This window comes from Homalodisca vitripennis, chromosome 3 (genome assembly GCF_021130785.1).
Source record: "Homalodisca vitripennis isolate AUS2020 chromosome 3, UT_GWSS_2.1, whole genome shotgun sequence".
Classification (NCBI taxonomy): Eukaryota; Metazoa; Arthropoda; class Insecta; order Hemiptera; family Cicadellidae; genus Homalodisca; species Homalodisca vitripennis.
In genome coordinates, this window is record NC_060209.1 from 133,570,302 (window position 1) to 133,590,888 (window position 20,587).

At 32.2% G+C, this 20,587-nt stretch overlaps 1 protein-coding gene across 1 annotated transcript in view; it reads left to right on the forward strand.

The window, feature by feature from the left end:
- The first annotated feature begins 13,610 nt into the window (after positions 1 to 13,610).
- Positions 13,611 to 20,587, forward strand: part of LOC124358360 (regulator of nonsense transcripts 2-like) — a 51,326-nt gene continuing 44,349 nt past the window's right edge. Inside the window, exon 1 of the mRNA XM_046810662.1 lies at positions 13,611 to 13,726. The gene's annotated coding sequence lies outside the window, so the exon portion shown is untranslated. The remainder of the gene's footprint in view (positions 13,727 to 20,587) is intronic.

Genomic DNA, 20,587 nt, shown 5'->3' on the forward strand with positions numbered 1-20,587 from the left:
AAAACAGCTAGACTGGTAAATTTTCTGTATTCTGTTATCTTAACGGACTATGAATTTAACATGAAAAAACAGAATTGATTGCACCATCTTAATCTGACCACTTCTAATTTAAATTGAGCTCTCCCACCAGAAAGGTGCTGTCCAACCTGACTGTGTGTTACTTAATATTTGTAGTACATCTTTTTGGCCCATATTTAAACCTATAATTTGTGTCATGTTCAGCTCTCAGTTTATTATTGCACAACTGCATTCAATATGTTACATCTTTTACGAATCATGTGTAGTAAATATTGTGGTCAGATTACTTTATTAAAAATATAACTGTATTTCTTCAACACCAAGTGTTACCTCTCTGGAAATTATATAATTCTATTAGCTAAGTTAAGTCTGTCAAACTGCTATTAAAAAACCTGACTTCAATGTTAAAGTGTAATATATTATTTACTATTATTTTTTGAAGTTACACAATTTTTTGTCTCAGTCGACACTGCTAAGAGCTGGGTGGGTCTTTTATTAAATCACTTCCCTGATTTACTCATCTAAAATTGATTGGTTATCCAAACCATTTTAAATTTATAGTGGTGGCTTAACCACTGAGGATAAAACCTCTATTAACTTCATGACGGAAGAGATGTCTGAGGTTGTATTATTATTAAATTTGTGGTTGGAATTGCGTATATTCATTATTTGGGAGCCAAATTTGTTTGTAACCTGAAGAAGTAGATATATAAGTTTTCAGGTCAATATGAGTATGTTAAAACCCAATACTTTTTCTCGGTGCGCACTAAAAAAAATATCTACCCAGCTTTAATAATGTATCTTCTTTACTCTAAAGTGCCTTTTCTTATTCATTTAAGCTATGAATACTTGTTCCTTATTTTAAGAATCTTATAATTATAATTTTATAAATTGGTTTAACATTTAACTACAATATAAAAATTGTGTGTCTTTTGGAATACAAACCAATATATTTAATGTAGTGCCTCAAAATGCCTTGAATATAGTGCCTGATATCACTGATGCAGCAGTCCTTATTTATTCTAGTCTAGTCGAGTGTAAATAACTATATAATAATCACAAAGTGTTTCTAATATGTTCTCTTGTGCCTTCCTCATCAGTATTGATGCACTGTTTGTGTACTTGTTTAAACATGTTTTGCTCATATCATTAGTCTTTATGCACATTCCATTAAGTTAAGATTTTATTATAGCTTATAAAGTTAGTATTTTTTTACACTTTGTCTAATTTAATTATTATTGATTTCCAGTAATAAATATAGAACATTGCACTGTTATTGTTAAAATAATTATGCATGTCTACATTTTGTAAGTAGTATTTATTCACAGATGACTGATAAACTTTGATTGATGTGTTGTTTAAGATTAGAAATTAATAATATATCAAATGTAATGACATTAATGTAGACGATATGAGACGAATAATAAGAAAACAATAATCAATGCTTTAATGTAATGTTATTATTTTATAAATAAGGGATTTTGCAAAATGCCATGTTGTGCTTGCCTACAATGCCAATAAAAATGTAGGATGTATTAGATCTCATTTATAAGATATTAAGATGAAAGAAAACGTAACCATTTTGGTATTTTATTTTATCCCAGTACCTCACCAATCATCAATAATGGACTGATACTTTAAAGTTTACGTGATGCATTAGTCATGTCTGACCAACAGATCTTTTAACTGAACTATGTTTGTTTGAATTGAAGTATCCCGGTAATTAAAGTATTTAATTACTTTGATCAATGTAGGTTAAGGAGGCCTGCACATGCATATATATATGAGTATTTTTCACAACCTTCATATTGGTTAGATATATCCTCTTTAATTAAATATAAGTGGAAGTAATTTACAAAACTGCATACGTTATGAAAATATGGTGGGCAGTACTGGCTTGTCTGTTTAGTTGGCAACGGGATACTGGAGATATTGCACACAAAAGCCACGATACACTGTGATTTTTAATTATTGCTTGCAGAAAAGTTTACAAAACAAACCAGATATGCACTGTGGTGTTCCAAGTGTTGTATAATTCAAGTAAGTAATTGATATCAACTGTTGCATATCAGTAAATAATGCAAATGAAAATAATATGCTAACCAACTGTGATTTTTTTTTTTAAACCATCATATAATATGTTGATACAGTTTGAACAAATGCCGAGTTATAAACAATAAGTAAGCGGAAGTGAAATGAGTACAATGCTTCTTTAATCCTGTCAATTATTAAGGTGGGGCAGACGTACGCAATTGGCTGCTTTCCTAGCAGTACCATGTCAGTCGGGCATTATTGGAGTGGAAGCTAAAGTGTTTATTACTTAATTATTTGTCACAAATTCTGGCCTCAAAGGCTGAAGTTTCTGAGGAATGAATAATCAAGAAATGAGAATGGAAGGAAAAGGTGCAGTGGTAAAACTTGCTCCAACAAAAGCTTTGAGAATTAATGCTAGAAAGAAAGGGAATCCCACTCTCTGTACATGCAATAATATTTTATACAACCCTTTTAGGATTGTCTATTTATCAAAAATATATTGCACATTCTAGATGAGTGTAGAAGCCAGTCTTATAGAAGGTAGAAAAACTACAAACTCTCAGCACGTGGAGTGGCAGTAATGATATATCTAAGAAGTTACACCTTGTATCTTTCTACATCTGCAATTTCTTACTTACATTTGTCCCAACTTTAAAACTGTTGAGAGTAATATCCGTAAAAATTCACACGCAAACAGATTTATTACTAATTATTTATACTATAACTTGGTATAATCCATATTTACACTTTTCCCATCTGTAGGAAATAAGTTAAGTAAATTTTATCAGAAATTAAAAGATGACTTATTATTATTTAACCATCCTCTACTATTATTGCTTGGTTGGTGAGGCACAACTTTGTATACTTTAAAGCTATTTATCCTTAGGGCTATGGTGTAATTAATTATTTTGTCAAAATGTAAGTACTAATATTATTTTTTGGTTTTATCTGTACAATATGTAGTAATATGTTTGTGTGTGTATATATATGTATACACAATTTATAAACAATTGTACATGTACGCTTTTATTTATTTATTTTTAGAATCAAGTCAAAAAATTAATAGTATTCTCTTGTTTATGACTGTTGTATTTACTATTATTATTACATATAGTCACAATATTTTAATCAATTATATTACTCAACACTCAATCATGAGTTTGCTCATTATATATTACATGTGTTGTGATCAAATAATAAATTCACTAAAATGACAATAATATTTTTTTACTGGAAAGGTTATGTTTTAAAATCATAAACTCACTTAGATCAAGGATTAATTTTGTATATATTTTGACAATAGTTGTGAGAAGTATATAATATCCCTTTAGGACCTAAAACTATGATTCAATTTAGGTCCTATGATTTAAATTTACAACTATGATTCAAAACTAAAAACTACGATTCAAATTAGTAAATTGAAATTGTTTGTAAAATAGGTAATATTATCAAGTGTTGGAATTGTTTGCTTCTAGGATGTTTCTGAATTTATTAAAATACTCTCAAGAACATATTAATTTTGCTTTAGGAAATTTCTCTTGACTATTAATTTTAGTACCTTAAATTCTCTTTTAGTACCTGCATCCTAAGTGCATTTGTTTATTTAGCTTTCATGTATAAACTATTCAAGCAATTTTACTGAAATTGTACATGGACATTCTTAGGTTTCCTGAGATGAACATAAGCCTATTCTTATTTTGTAAATCCTTCTGGACTACGCCCCATTGTTCTTTAAAGGAGAATAAATTCTATCTTGGTCTCTTAAGTTGTGTAATATGAATTCAAAGAGCCAGTTAAATTTATTCAACTGTAATGTGTAAACATTGTATTATGACAGCATGACCATATGTATAATTATTTTAACAAATACTTTCAATTTATTTTCATTTATAGAGTAAAAGCATAACAAAAGTAACAATAAAATGTTTTAACATTGTAGCAAAAAGGTAAACCAATTAATTTATTCTGGATCTCACAGCAATACACAAGACACTAAATGCAGTTTTTATAACAAAAAAATCACCGAGGTGATATCACATTCACAGTGAAAAATCATTCTAAATCGTAATAGTGTGGATGTTGATTTTAGTTTTTAATTTTCAGTAACATTATCTATATCCATACAATTTAGAAAACTCTGCTGTCTATTTACATTGTTTCTCAGAGCAAAATAGCAAACTCCAATTTTACGTTGAAAATATAATTAATTTAAACTGGAAGTGCAAAACCTGAAATAAGAATTACTCATACTTTTGCTTAACTTCTGGTCCTCTTAATCATGAACACTGCAAAATGGGTACCTAATGCATGATATAATATGACTAATTCCGCTTTAAAAATATCATAGGACTATCATATTAACTCATATTAAAAGTGCTTTCACTAAGAAAACCATGAACTTCGACTTTGGAGTTCCTTTACATTGATCTAAATTCGTTCAAGTGTTACTGAAATCGTGGAAGCTGTTCAAACAAATAACACAGAATGTTGCATAGAAATTGCGGACAAAGCGGCGTGTATGTACTAGTTTTAGTAATAAATAGAACTTAAAAAATTATGTATTCCAGGGATTGTTTAGTATGTTAAATTAGTTTTTGACCATAATATATTTGTATCATATTTTCAGAGTGATAGCAATTAACTTTGTGGAACTATTGTTTAAATTAGATATATTGGATTTTCGTAGCACAATATATAGGTGAGGGAAAAGTCTGGATACATCCCTGTAAAATTTGAACGTTGTGAAGGGGTGTCTTGTCAGTGGGGATGTAAATTTTAGGAAGTATGGCAATAGTGGTGGCTGTCTTGAAATTCACCTCCTTGATCTAGCTAAAACTTTTCAAATGAGAGGGGATTATGCGGCACAACATTCTGAACAGCATTATTCTCAGGAATAGAAATGTGAAGGCTGTTTTAAGAAAACTTAAATTTTGTAAGTATTATGACCTGTTGAAGTTTAACTATGTGGGTAACGTCAAAGTGTAGATGTGTTCAAATTATACTGTTTACCAATCCAAAATTTTATAAATGGCCAAATAATAAAGTAAAATTCTTTACTTTGGATTATCCAAGTCTGAAATGGGCATTTACAAATCCATATTCATAGTAAAGTCTCGATCTCTAGAATATATGTTCCTGAGAGGTTTTAAAATGATACAGAAATATTCTGTACTATTTCACCTGTTAAAATAACATAATGACAGCTTACTGTTTTGAATATCTTACAAATAAATCAGATTTGTTGCAACCTTTGTAAATAAAATTGTCAGTCAATAAAAGTAAAATGTGATCGTTTTATTTTTTATTTTAAACCTTGTCCTCTGCCAATGTTGTTCCCTTTCTTCAATCGTATTAAGTAAAGCTTGTATAAAATATATTATTTTGTGCTTTTTTAACATTCCTATTTTAGTTTTTTATGATACAGTATTTCATTATATTATGGCTCATAAGAATTTAGGTATTATTGTATTGAGCAGTTGCATGTACTGAATAGTAATAAAATCAAATTAAATTCAGATCTGAATTTTTCTGTATGGTAAAAATAATGCTTAGTGAAGTTATATTTCACATGACAGAAATCAAGTTTTTCCTATATGAATAAATAAAAAAGTTGGCTTTTTAAAAATATTCCTTTCTGTTTCAATATTTTTGTTAAAACAAGATTTAAATACAAATATAACTCATTTAGGACCAGGCATTTTTTAATATTTTTATGTGATACTTTTTGTGTGTGCGTGTGTGTGTTTGTTAATGAGCACTTTGGTCTTAAGGGGAAGGTGGACAACATAGCGTCCTTGAGGGCTTCTAGAATGAGTGGGGTTGAAGAAGTTATCTCAACATGATACTTCAGCAATTTTTTTTACTGCAGAGAGAGGGATCTTCCAGAAATCAGAAAGAGTGGAGATCAGTGTCAGTGGTTGAGAGAAGAGAGATAGAGAATTAAGAGGATGGCTGCACGGGAGCCGGTACTCATGACCACATAACATAGAGAAGAGCTGAGAATATGTAGCAAATTAAGGCCAAGAGAGAAGTGATCATGAGTGAGCAGCTGAAGATATATGGTAGCTCCTAGGGTATATCAATGTAACCAGGCATATCGAATGTGGGGTCAGCCAGGATCTAGGCTTTGCCTTGAAGACTTCCAGGAAGAGTTGAGTTTAGTGCATGATAGATATGGAGAGGGTTCCATGTAATTCAAATTCAAATATCTTTATTCATCACAGTATACGCAAGGAAAAATACAGATTGAATAGTAATCAGTGTACAGTATTAAATTAGTATAATAAAACAAACTTATTCTAAATTCGCGCTGTTTAAAAAATATTATTGAGTCAACAAATTAAATAAGCTTGAGTTAAGCTGAATTTTGCTGTAACTTTAAAAAACTTCAAGTTAATAAAAATGGCTAAATTAATTTTCTGTAAGGCATTTTTTAAGATTTTGATTGAAAAGGTGTTTTTCTTCTATGTTAATAATTTTAGGGGGTTTGAAGTTGCACCATAGATACTAATTCAATAACTAATATGAGAATGTATTAATGCAAAGTAAATTTCTTTCAAAGTGTCTTGGTTGCACATTTTTGACATTTGTGAACAGCTAAGATCGTTAAAACCAGATATAGTGATTTTAACAGAGCACGGCCAGAAGAAGGAAACTCTTGAGAACACCAGACTAACCGAATACTCCATGAAAACAGCATTCTGTCGAGAAAACCACCAAAAAGGTGGAGTAGCCATCTTCACACAGAACTCCATAGCAACAAAAACAGAAGCAGTTGACTTAAAGGACTTTTGCATTGAGATAATCTGTGAAATGGCTGCCCTGAAAATATCAATGAAGGAAAAAGTCCTCTTTGTGATAGGAATTTACAGGACCCAGGGTAATGTAGAGACAGGTCTTGAAGTTATAAATGATGTCCTGGAAGATGTTGCAGCAGAAAAACACTCTACAATACTGATTGGAGACATCAACATAGACTGCCTTGCCAAAAGGAACGACCACCTGGAGCTAACGGACACGCTTGATGGCTTTGGCATGTACAGGGTTGAGCTTCCTCCCACCAGAATTACACAAACCTCCATAGACTGTGTTTGCACTAACCTACCAACAGCAGACATAAAGGTGCAAGTACTCAACACCTGCATATCTGACCACACAGGCCAGATATGTGAAGTAGTGAGCGCAAGCACAGAACCACCAAGTGCCCCAATAACTAAAAAAAGGACCTTCAGTAACAAAAATATACTTGCATTCAAGAAAACCTTACAACAGGAAAACTGGACAGATATCTACAACACAATAGATCCAAACAATGCATATGCTAAGTTCAACACTACCATCCAACGGGCACTAAACCATGCATCCTTTAAGCATCACAAGGCACAAAAAGAAGAAAACTCCCACTATAAATGACCAAACAGCGACTGACTTAAAACAACAATACTTGAGAGTACAAAATGTGTACCTAGCTAGTGGTAGTGAGGAACATAAAAGAAGGGTATCAACCTTAAAAAAGACTATGACTTGCACCTCAGAAGAGTTAGACAGCAAATAAACATAACAAAAATAGCAGAGTCCAGCAACAAGTCAAAAGCCATCTGGGATGTAATCAACTCTGAGAAGAAATCAAAAGAAGACTCAAACAAACTAACCAACCTAGAGATTCAAGGACAGGAATCAACAGACCCAAAAGAAATAGCAGACTACGTAAACAATTTTTTCACTACTATAGCAGAAGAAACAATTAAAACCAACCATCAAGACACAGGAAGACAATTCCCATTGACAGCACCCTCGACAGAAATCACAAACTTAGTATTAACACCGACATGCAGGCAAGAAATTTCTAAAATAGTTAAATCACTCCAACCTAAATCATCAACAGGATATGACAACATTTCTTCCAAACTGTTAAAGGCATGCGAGAACGAACTAATAGATCCGTTGGTAGACATTACCAACAAGTCCTTCAGCGCAGGAATATTTCCTTCGGCACTCAAAATCGCTAAAGTATATCCAAAGTTTAAAAAAGACTCTCCTACTCAGGCAGTTAACTACCGACCCATTTCACTTATACCCACCTTTTCAAAGTGATTGAAAAAATAGTACTAACAAGACTGTTTGAACATCTTCTCAAAAACCAATTGCTAACACCCCATCAACACGGCTTTCTGGCAGGGAAATCTACTACTACAGCACTGATTAGCTTAGTGGAATTCCTTTTTGACCAATGAGAAGAGGGTAATGCATCAACAGCAATCCTCCTGGACTATAGTAAAGCATTTGACTGCCTGAGCCATGACCAGTTCTTGAATAAGATAACTAATTTGGGAATACAAGGGAAAGCAAAGGAATGGTTCTCCAGCTACCTATCAGGTAGAAGTCAGTTTGTGGAAATAGTACACACCTCAAACAACAAAACAGAAACAATGAAATCCCAACTACAACCAACCACGTGAGGGGTCCCTCAAGGTTTAGTCTTGGGGCCTGTTTTGTTTATACTGTTCACAAATGACTTTTCACAGCATATGCAGTTGTACTGCAATTCCCTTATGTATGCTGACGACACAATACTTCTGCTTGGGAGACCTAATGTAGAACAATTGGAGGTTGACAGCTTCATTGCACTGAATATGGCAGTTCAGTACTGCCAGAACAATGACCTTGCTGTGAACGAAAATAAAACAAAACAGCTAATACTGGGAGGACAAAGAGAACATAACGGAAGGCTGCCCGGACTAGAAGAAATCACAAACACAAAATATCTGGGTGTCACACTGGACGATAGACTCTCATGGACAGCACGTATAGACTTCCTCTGCAGTAAATTAAGTACAGGACTTTTTGTCTTAAGGCGAATTAAGAACACACGTGACTTGGCGACAGCAAAAGTAGCCTACCATGCCCATTTCATTTACAACTCTCAAATATTTTTAAAAAAGTTGGTAATAATGGCATGGAATTGCTGTATGGGGTGGTACTACCGCAGGAAACCTACAACGTGTCCTTATACTCCAAAAGCGAGCTATTAGAATCCTAAAAGACTTACGATCGAGAGACACCTGCAGGGAAGCCTTTCAAGAACTCAAAGTCCTCACAGTTATTGGCTTGTACATCTTAGAAGCAACAACTCATGTTTACATCAAGATGCCAGACCTGGCAAACAAGGGAACACAACAGCACCAATATAACACCAGACACGCCTCCAACTACTGTCTACCAATACACAGGCTCAGCTCAACTGAGAAGAAGACCAGCTACATTGGGGCCAAGATGTGGAATGCTCTGCCTGAAAACCTGAATAAATCAAATAAGCAGCTTTTTGGCCAATATCTCAAGACGTGGCTGCAAGAACGCCCATTTTACTCTTTAAATGAATTTTTCAATCGTTAACCCGTATTGTATTGTTGTATTGTATTGACCTGGTTGGACCTGTATTGTAAATTCTCTGTGACACCATTCTCATCTTGACGATGATGTAATAAAGATATTTTGACTTTGACTTTGTGTGAGAACATTATAGTCCAGATGATATTTTATTCATGAAAGATTGGACATGTTGGTTTCAACTTAAAATTTTATTAATAAACTCAGAAATTTTGACTCACCTGATATACTTTGATTGCCAGTCTTAACTTAAGATTAAGAACTGCATTTAGATTAATATGTTTTAAATTGTATTAATTTAGCTTTACTGAGATTAAATAAAAGATTCTTCTGGCTTAAAAAGCAGTTAATATCAGATTTAAAAACTATTTTTTAATCTTTGCCCCTTGCAACAAGGTTTGTGTCATGAGCATAAGAATAAAGGTTATTTTCTATAATTATGTCTGGTATTGAGCCTTGGGGAACATCATATTTGATAACTTAATGTTCGGATAAATATTTCTTTCTAATTTCATTGTTGGTATATGTTAGTTGTACATACTGTTTACGATTAGTCAAATAAGAACTAAACCAATTCAATTCTTTATTTATAGTTCCAAAATGTGACAGAACATTAATTAGTTTATCACAAGCTACACTATCAAATGCTCGGGTTAAATCCATGAATATTTCCAATGGTTTGTTTCCTTTATTAATTCCCTCAATAATATTTTGTATAAAATATGCCTTGGCAGTAACCGTTGAACTAGTATAAACCCATGTTAGTTGCCATCAATCTTTACCTGTAGTTTAAAACTTGTTCATTTACAACTCTCAAATATTTTTAAAAAAGTTTGTAATAATGACATTGGTTTATGGCTTTCACTTCTTGGTGTCTCCTTTTTTGTGAATAGAATCACCTTAGCAATCTTTAATATATAAGAAAACTTCCCTGTCATTAAAGATGAATTAGTAACATGTGTTAATGGAAGATTTTTCAATTACCATAGGTATTTTATCGGGACCTGTTGAATGACTGTTTGCAAATGAATTTATAATAGGTACCTACTCTATTCACCTTCCACTTTGAGCTTCAAAACAACCAAAGTTATTCCCTTTGAAGCTGTCTTAGGTTTGATCTCTGACATCAGAAATCTACAAGTAGAGTCAACAACATTTTTTAGTTTAATTCTTGATCAACATTTAACTTGGTTGCATGTTGATCAAGTTATATAAAAAAAATACCTCTGATTTATTTGTAATTTACAGAATGTTAAAAATGTGTTCAATAGATACTTTAACCCTTTTAGTGCCAAGCATAATTTGTTACAGTTATACTGAAAGTGCCAGGCCTTCACACACCTGTCTGTACCAAGATTGCCAGCCACTTTTGGCCAAAAATTACTCATTTTCTTTAAAAAACTCTAACTGGACCATTTTTTAAGATAAATTCCTATTTCTTTTTTTATATTACTCCTAGATAATTGTATTTTTCAAAAATATAATTAATTATACAACCAAATTTGTTTATTTATTTTTTCAGGTAAAAAATACTCAGTAAAAAATAAAAAAAATATATATTTTTTGAGTTTGACTTGAAATACAGTACAGAAAAAATCACATTGGCACAACATTAGGTACATGACTCAATTCCTCATTTAATTCTGAACAAAATCTCAAAATTTGAAAATGCTAACTTAAAAAAACATGTAAAATTTTACTTACCAGGAAAACATTCCATTTTGTGAATTAAATGTCAACTAATTTTTCTGGTTACTATAACAATATTAGTTAGTCAACCTTGCAAATATTTTTCACTTTTCATTATCGTATCTTGTTTTTGAAAGAATAAAAATTAATTGTTCACTTATAAACACTAAAAATAAAAAGTAACTATTTACATATATGTACACATAGAAAAATCATAAACAAAAAACTCAGCAGAAGTGTGAAGGGTAACACTTTGTGTGCACCCCTCTCTTGCACTTAACACACATATACAAGGATTTTTTTCTTTTTCCTCCTCCTTTAGGGCTCTCAACACTACAAACACAACAGTTTTTTTTGCTTGTTTTTTACTTTTTTAAAAAATTAAAAAAGTAAAATTAAAGTAAATTTAAAAAAATTAAATTAAACAAAGTAATACTTGGAAAGATTGCTTTATTGTGATTCCAAAACACTACTGATATGTTTATTTTAATTACTAAATATATATTTTTAATCTTTTTTTACAAAACGTCCTAAAAATAGGACGCTGGCAATCTATGCATAAACTGCCGACGTCCTAAAAATAGGACGCTGGCAATCTATGCATAAACTGCCGACGTCCTAAAAATAGGACGCTGGCAATCTTCATACAATTATCCAACGTCCTAATTTTAGGACGTTGGCACTAAAAGGGTTAAGACTCCTCTATTTTGCTAATGTAAACTCTGCAATTGTGTTTGGCTTATGCATTTATGGAAGTACATAAAAATTTAATTTAAATAAGATACTAATACTACAAAAGTGTATTCATATTATTTTGGACCTTGATTAGAACGATAGTCAAAGATAAATATTCTAGTTTGGTTATCATGATAGTTTATAGTCATTACATGTACCAAGCTATTCTTTACACTAATAAATTGATGAAAGCTAACAAACTACCTTTATTAGGCAATCACTGTTATAACCTAAACAAAAGGGCAATATAGCAACTGAATCCCATAAACTGGAACTTTGTAAAAAGAAAACAACTTACATCTGTAAATGCTTGACAACATTCATGTACTTTTTATGTACTAACATGAATAAACATATTTCAAATCAATACACCTATAGTACCTGAAGAGATCAAAACAGATTGAAACAGCATAACTTCTACAACAAATAATAAAAGTACTAGTCATTTTGTTGTAGATGTATTCTTATTCTTTGAACGAAATCATCAAACACGGGCAAGGTAATTATGATTCAAAACAATTTTTGATCGTTCAAACCCAACATTCATAGCTAGTCGGTGAAAAGCCATTCTAAATTGTAATAGTGTACCTGTAGGGACAGTTGGTGACTGCCAAGTTAACATCCAGCGCATTCAATGAAAGATGTCAACGTAAAGGTAAAACCATTATGGAACACAATTTCTGTTGCCATCTTCCTTTTTACATATGTCCAATTCTAGTCACAATAAATGACAAGAGATGAGGTCCTACCAATCACCTTTGTGAATCCTTTTCTTTTAGGAGTAGGATTCAATCCCACATTGTTTTGATATCAGAGACAAGTAGTATTGTCTGCCTGCAAGCTCTGCAATCATAGATTTTTTGGAATTCAGCTTAAGACAGCTATGAAGTAAGTCCACTTCCTGACCTTCATAACTGATCCAAGTATACATTTTATTAATTTTTTCCCTTACGTTACACAAATAACAGTTTTTAAATGATTAATTACATATGAAGTATTGTGTCTTACTTTCAATTAATACGTTCCTTCACATTAAATATTAAAATTACAGTGTTCTTAAAAAAAAATATTTAACTATAAATTAGAACTACAAAACACACAAATGAAACACATTTACACAAATACATGACATTTCTATACGTGAAATTTATGAAGTGGTTGAAAAGAATCAAAACACGTCATGGCTTTGAACTCGGCAAAGTCAAACTGAGGGACATCAAGAAGTTCTATGTCAAATTAGGATTTAAGGCCATTTAATACAATAGTATTGTACAATAGTGTGTCTTTGAGACACATATTTGATTATGTATCACAAAGACTGTATTGAGTGCCAGTCTGGAGAGCCTGAACCACAAACTAATAAGAATTATAATTTAAGGTAAAACATTGAAGAGGTTATATAACATATTTGGGCGGAGATCCTTTTCATCAATTTATTCTCATACTTAAATTTAAAAGTTAGGAATACTATCTTTCACCTGAAGAAAACAATTAAGTCATAATACTTACAATCTATTAAAATATTGTTGCAATCGGATTAGTAGTAGATAAATTCACTTTCTCCTAAAATGAAAATACGATAGTAGGCTATCTAAAGATATCAGGGATCAGCAAAGGACTAAACAGTAAAATTATAATATTGCGTAATATATACGACAAATGTTTATAACAACTACTATTACGAGCTTTAGAATGAGGACTATTAAAAGCAGCGAATAACTGTTTAGAAAAGATTAAGTTGGTCATACTGTTTGTTTACGTTGGCATTAAGATTATTCCAATCCTGTTATTTGAATGAGGAGAAATTAATTTATAGTTTGTGATTTTGTTGTAATTTAACAATTTAGTCAGCAGATTCGACTATGTACGTTAAGTATGAATTACTTATAACTAATTCAATTATTTTGTTTAATTCGTGTAATTTATCTAGTTTAGAAGCCAAAAGTAATTATTGATGGTCGGGTAGTAGATTGTTTATTTCAAATATACGATATTTGCAGGTATCACTTACTGATAAGGCTATTATTGTTTGTTCTATTTGGTGAATAGGTTTGTGGTGGGTGAGTAGTACAATGTATACATACAATGCATATCTGCAAAACTTGTAATGAAATGGGAAAGTTGTAAAACCAATTTGGGGATTTTAATATTGTAACACATCTTTACTTTAACCTCAAAAATGACAATTGGTCATTACTTGTTCAGGTAGCCAAATTATAGTTGATTATGACCATACTTACATGGGTAACATCAGACTGGAGGTTCATCCATTTCAAATTATCAATCCTTTCCAGTTGTCTTTTCCTAATGTTCTTTAAATAAAATCCAACATACTATTTACCTTTTGGTTCTTTCACAACTCCCTATTTTAAAAAGTTGTCCAATTCTGTTGGAATAGACTTTAATAAGCGCCCTTAATTGTTATTTGGTTGTTTTTATCCAATGTACTCTTACAATTTATTTAAGTGAATATATAATTTTCAACTTCGTAATACAATCCATTTCAAAATCAACCAATGAAAAAACAATTTTGGACCTTTTCCTCTCAGATTTTGATGATTTTTGGGATGGAAGTTGTACCTACCAAGACTAGTTAAAATGCAAAATTTTGGTAACTGTAAAAGTAATGGCCGGAGCGGTAAAATATGAGTTTAGGGTTATTAACTTATTGGAATCGTCCTACTGAACAAAACAATATAAGGTTTTACGGGGTGGAAATGAGAAATAACAAAGTTGTAGAACATAAAAAGTGGAACTACTTTTCACACGGGGAGCAATATTTGCATGTTGTATATCCGCGTCGGGCCTCACATGACCGTGATTCAACCTCATGATGACGTCATCAGGTGCGCCATCTTTGGAAACGTAAATAAAAAATAATACTGTAATGAGCAGAATTTTGACCCAAATGAACAAGGCTTTTTAAGGTACTTTGGGATTATACCGACCACACCCAGACATGAATCGTTATTTCACATTTCGTTTCTACTGATTACTAGATTAGCGTAGAACAATATTTCGTCAATATAAAACAGGAATTGTCTTATCGCAAACCCCTCCCCATCCTCAGACAGAGGTCAAAGTCGAGCGTCTAGTAGATAACGTGATTGCAGAGTCTCGCCGCCCGTTCAGCTGGTGCATCGCTTTGTTGTACTTCCGTGTTTTACCTCTACATTTCTCCAAACACAAAAATTCAACAAAAACAAACATTTACCAAACTAAACTCTTTATTTAAAAAACACTCAAAACTTGTTTTTATTCTTGATCACATTCCGCCACCCAAAATGCGAGTGCCTCCGGCCATCAGCGCGGGCTTCGGCAGCACCTTCGGTGCTGCCCCGCGCTGATGTCGACGAAAGAAAAACATCCCTCGAGATAGTACCTATCAGTAAAATATCAAATTCTAGAGGGGCTAATCAGAAATATAAATTGAATTGTAATGGAAAGGTAATTATGTACCGTGCAAATCACGTGATGCCGCGCGGCCTGCCGTAATCAGGATTCTCGAGAAAGATAAGATAACAGCGACAACAATACCGATCACAATACCTGGAAATGCTTGTAAGTTTGTAATTTTGTAATTGAAGAGTTGTTTTTTCGTTCTATCATGTTTGTTTCTATAAATTTCTATTTTTGTGTTCTTCATACTGGTGTGGTCGGTATAATCCCAAAGTACCCTTTTTAATTTCAATACAAATTAATTAGTTGTTATCGGGTTGAGACGAATGTCTTCCGGCCATCAGCGCAGCGACAGCCCGCTGTGGTGCTGCCCTGCGCTGATGTCAACGAAGAAAAACATCCCTTGAGATAGTATCTATCAGTAAAATATCAAATTATAGAGGGCTGATCAATATATATTGGTAAAGTAATGCAAAGTAATTTATGTAGAGTGTAAAAACGTAATAAATCATATAAAACTCAATATTAATATATAAATGGACAGTAATAGAGAACACTTACCATTAAAACGAAATAATCTTGTTTCGGTAAAAAATTATACTCCTAACATGCCTGACAAAACACTGACACACACAATTTGTCGAAGTAGTGGATGGTTAATTCATGATTGACAAGCACTCACTCGATCCGAACTACAACACACAATATCTTTTGAAGCACTGGACCACAGCCCTGGACTGCTCAGATAACAGATACGCTATCAGTCCCAGCTGCAGATAACATTGAAGTACACAGATATCGAGACACACAGTACACAAACTGGACATTAAAACTTAACTATTTATGAATAGTCCCACTAAAACCATGTTATTTGTCATTTGCAACCCTCTAAAACCATAGGCCTATATATTTTTGTTCAGGAGGATGAGCAGAATACGTTAATAACGTCAAATTTGTGATTTACCAGGTCAACCTTTAAACTCATAGATACCAAAATTTTATATTTTTCTGGGGTAGGGTACGATAAGCGGACCCGGTTTTATAAATCGAAATTGGCAAACAATCATAACCATCGATATAATCAATAGTACTGATTAATTATTTGGAACTATTAACGTAAATAATCTATAACAACAGCTGTAAACACTCTAAAATAATACATGTGGGATAATATTTCAATTTTACATAAGTAATTCTGATTATTAAAAATTGCTGTCAATTTTAGAAAACTACACGACGTTGCTTTTTTGTGGCTTTAACATGTTGGACTCGTACCGAAAACCCCATTATGTGAAATTTGTGGGAAAGAAACAACTGTAACTGTAAGAGGAGTAAATATGGTCGTCTTCAGTTTTCCTAGTTTTGGTTATAATAATTTGTTTGATCACTGTAAATATTAAATTCATATTTTAATTTAAAATATATGATTGTTATTGAGGACTATAGGTACTTTTATATCGATTGATAGTCAAGGATTTGAGAAGCGAATATTAGGTATCAATGACTATATTCTTCGATATAAAAAACCGGGTCCGCTTATCGTACCCTACCCTTTTTCTGCCTTTTCGTTTTTAAAAGCCAGTAACTTACAGCTTTTAAAAACTCACAAAAAGGCAGTTTTTGGTTATGTCTCGGTGTTTTCTAAACAATATAGCTAAAACATTATTAAAGCTAATGAGCTCAAATTTGTGGCATTCTTTTCCATTTGCTCTTTAATTTGTTATGTCACTTGACTATTTTTTGAATCCTCCCAAAAAACGGGTTTTGAAAAACCCAAAATACGTCCCCTTTAAATTTCTGAAAAAAATATTTTTATTCACGCTATAACTGATGACATATATATGCTAAATTTCAGAATGGGATGTATAGGTATGGGATCTTATTAAAAAAAAATTGTTTCTGAAGTACACACCGGTTCAGCAATGGTTCGATTGATGTGACTGAAATTGTTAAACTGTAATAACCAATACAATACAATACAATACAAATTCACTTTATTCATAATTTGTACATAACATGTAACAAACATAAATTGGTGTCAGTTTACAATATACCATACAATACAATAATTATGGTATCATAAGATAATACAAGGTGCATAATGCCTACTCAATCTACAAAATTTATATTCTAGGCCCATGATAAATCGGTCATTATAACGGTTATCATTAGATACAAGATTATTTTGTGTATTTTACATTTCAGTCCTTAAGGCTACTAACTAAAAACAAAAAACTCATCAAATGAATAAAGTGGTCTACTGATCAAATACTGCTTTAGCTTATTTTTAAAGTTTTGAAAATTGTCAATTGCTAAGATATCTTTAGGTAAATTGTTGTAAAATCTAATGCCTGCAACTATTGGTTTTTTCCTTGTGAACTGTAAATTAATCTGTGGAGCTGCCAATTGATTACGGTGTCTAGTTAAATAGTTATGGAAGGTGCCTAATCTAGGTAAGCTGTAATTAGCTTTCCTTACTTCTAATATCGTGTCTATAATGTAAAACCCATAAATAGTTAAAATACCTAAATCCGAAAATATTTGTTTCACTGACTCCTGTCTCTGTAAATTTAACATAACCCTCATAGCCTTTTTTTGTAACAGCAAAATACTTTGCAAATTAGCATTACTGGTTGCTCCGTACAAAGCAACACCAAAAGAAATATGCGAGTGAATATGTGAGTAATAAACCATTTTTAAAGTTTCCAATTACAATATTTTGAAATTGATTTCAATGCATAAAGACCAGAAGATATTTTCCTTTGAATTACCTGCATGTGACCATCCCAAGTTAAGCAGTCATCCAATGTCAAACCTAAAAATTTAATTTGATCTACTCTTTCTATTTGTGTGTTTTGAACCTCAATTTTTGGCTGTGGACTGAGTTTATTTTTGTGTGAACAAAATGAAATATATTTAGTTTTATCTGCATTAAGTGACAAAGTTTTTTCACAAAAATAATTATAATATTGATGTCATATTTTGGTTTGCTATATTTTCTATTTCGTTTAGAGATTTATGAGATATAACTAGGTTACAGTCATCTGCATACAAACACATTTTACTATTTAAATTTAATAAAGTATTCGGTAAACCTTTAATATAGCACAGAAATAATAGGGGGCCAAGTATAGAGCCTTGAGGGACTCCATATTTAATTATTTTCATTTTTGATTTAACAGAGGTTAGTTGCCCATTCTGAATATGAGGAAGTTCAACGTAGCCTATTGTTTTCTCTCTGATAGGAAACCCTCCCAGCATTAGTAGTTGTGATCACGACGTTGAGATATAGGCTATGTGTGAAGCATTAGTAATCGTGATTGTGATGGGTAGACCGCTGTTTACAATGGTATCATTAGAAGAAATATTTTCAATCTGAAATATGATGTATCGTATATTGCCTAGTTTTAAACAGGTGATTGATTAAAAACTCTCTGCCAAGCAATGCTTCTAGATGCTTATTTTATTTGACTAGATTATGTGACTTGTAGACAATCAGTATCAGCTGAAGGCTGCAGTATAGTAAGCGGCCACCAACACAATCGAATCGGGCACCAAATTATTGATTAGACATATCAAAGGAAAAAACATTCGGTACTTTGGGATTATACCGACCACACCCAGACATGAATCGTTATTCGACATTTTGCTTTTACTGATTACTAGATTAGCGTAGAACAATATTTCGTCAATATAAAACAGGAATTGTCTTATCGCAAACCCCTCCCCATCCTCAGACAGAGGTCAAAGTCGAGCGGTCTAGTAGATAACGTGATTGCAGAGTCTCGCCGCCCTTTCAGCTGGTGCGTCGCTTTGTTGTACTTCCATGTTTTACCTCTACATTTCTCCAAACACAAAAATTCAACAACAGCAAACATTACCAAACTAAAACTAAACTCTTTATTGAAAAAACACTCAAAACTTGTTTTTATTCTTGATCACATTCCGCCACCCAAAATGCGAGTGCCTCCAGCCATCAGCGCGGGCTTCGACAGCACCTTCGGTGCTGCCCCGCGCTGATGTCGACGAAAGAAAAACATCCCTCGAGATAGTATCTATCAGTAAAATATCAAATTCTAGAGGGGCTGATCATCAGAAATATAAATTGAATTGTAATGGAAAGGCAATTATGTACAGTGCAAATCATGTGATGCCGCGCGGCCTGCCGTATAATCGGGATTCTCGAGAAAGATAAGATAACAGCGACAACAATACCGATCACAATATCTGGAAATGCTTGTAAGTTTGTAATTTTGTAATTAAAGAGTTGTTTTTTCGTTGTATCATGTTTATTTCTATAAATTTATATTTTTGTGTTCTTCATACTGGTGTGGTCGGTATAATCCCAAAGTACCAAACATTCTAATAATAATTATGTACAATTAATTATTTGCCAGCTCTTTTAATGTAATCAATAATAATATTATCCAAAATCTATTCAAACAAAATAAAATAATTTGTATGGTAATCGAGTAGTGGCCGTAAGAACAAAGGCGATGGCAGTTTACATGTTTTATTCATGTCCCAAGCTCTTTAGCTTTCAAAATAGTAAAAAGTAACAGTAATGTAATGTAGTGAATATTAACTGTTACTTTGTTCTGTTTGTTAGATTTTATAAATACTCATAGCCTAGATATTTGTTTATTCATAACTAAACTATTTACTTTAACAGATATAAAAGCATTATTATACTACTATACTGTAATTTGAAATACCTGTAACAAAAATTTGGTTCGACATTTTGATTTCGGTAGTTCAGATAATCATTAATATAGATGATTTGATTGAGGTGGTAACTGCTTATAATACTGCAGCCCAGCTATTTATTACATCATATGTTGTCATTTTCTGTTTGAGTTTTGTATATACTTTGAATAGTACATTAAATCATGTTCAAAATGGGTATTTTGGAAAAGTGAATATTTTGTTCTTACATTTTGTAGAGGGGATGCAAACTTTTGAAATAAAAAAATTGCAACAAATTTTACATTTTCAAGAAACCCACAATACACAAAATACAAGGTAGGCAAACAAAATATTTTTTTGTAGTCCCCATTTATTTGTGAATGAAAATATACAGTAGAGCATCAATACAACGTATCTCAATGGTCCAAAAAAAGATTCTATTTATCAGAAAATTCTATATAGCATTGTTTGTTATATTGAGGTTAAATGCGGCCAATATTCACTACAAAGGGGTTCTTAAAGCTGAACGTAAACCTCTATGTAATGAATATTTCATTGCTTAATCTGAGCTTTAATGAGCAAATGAATTATAATTGTAGGATCTGTATATAAATATAGAATGAGTCAAAACTGGAAAAAA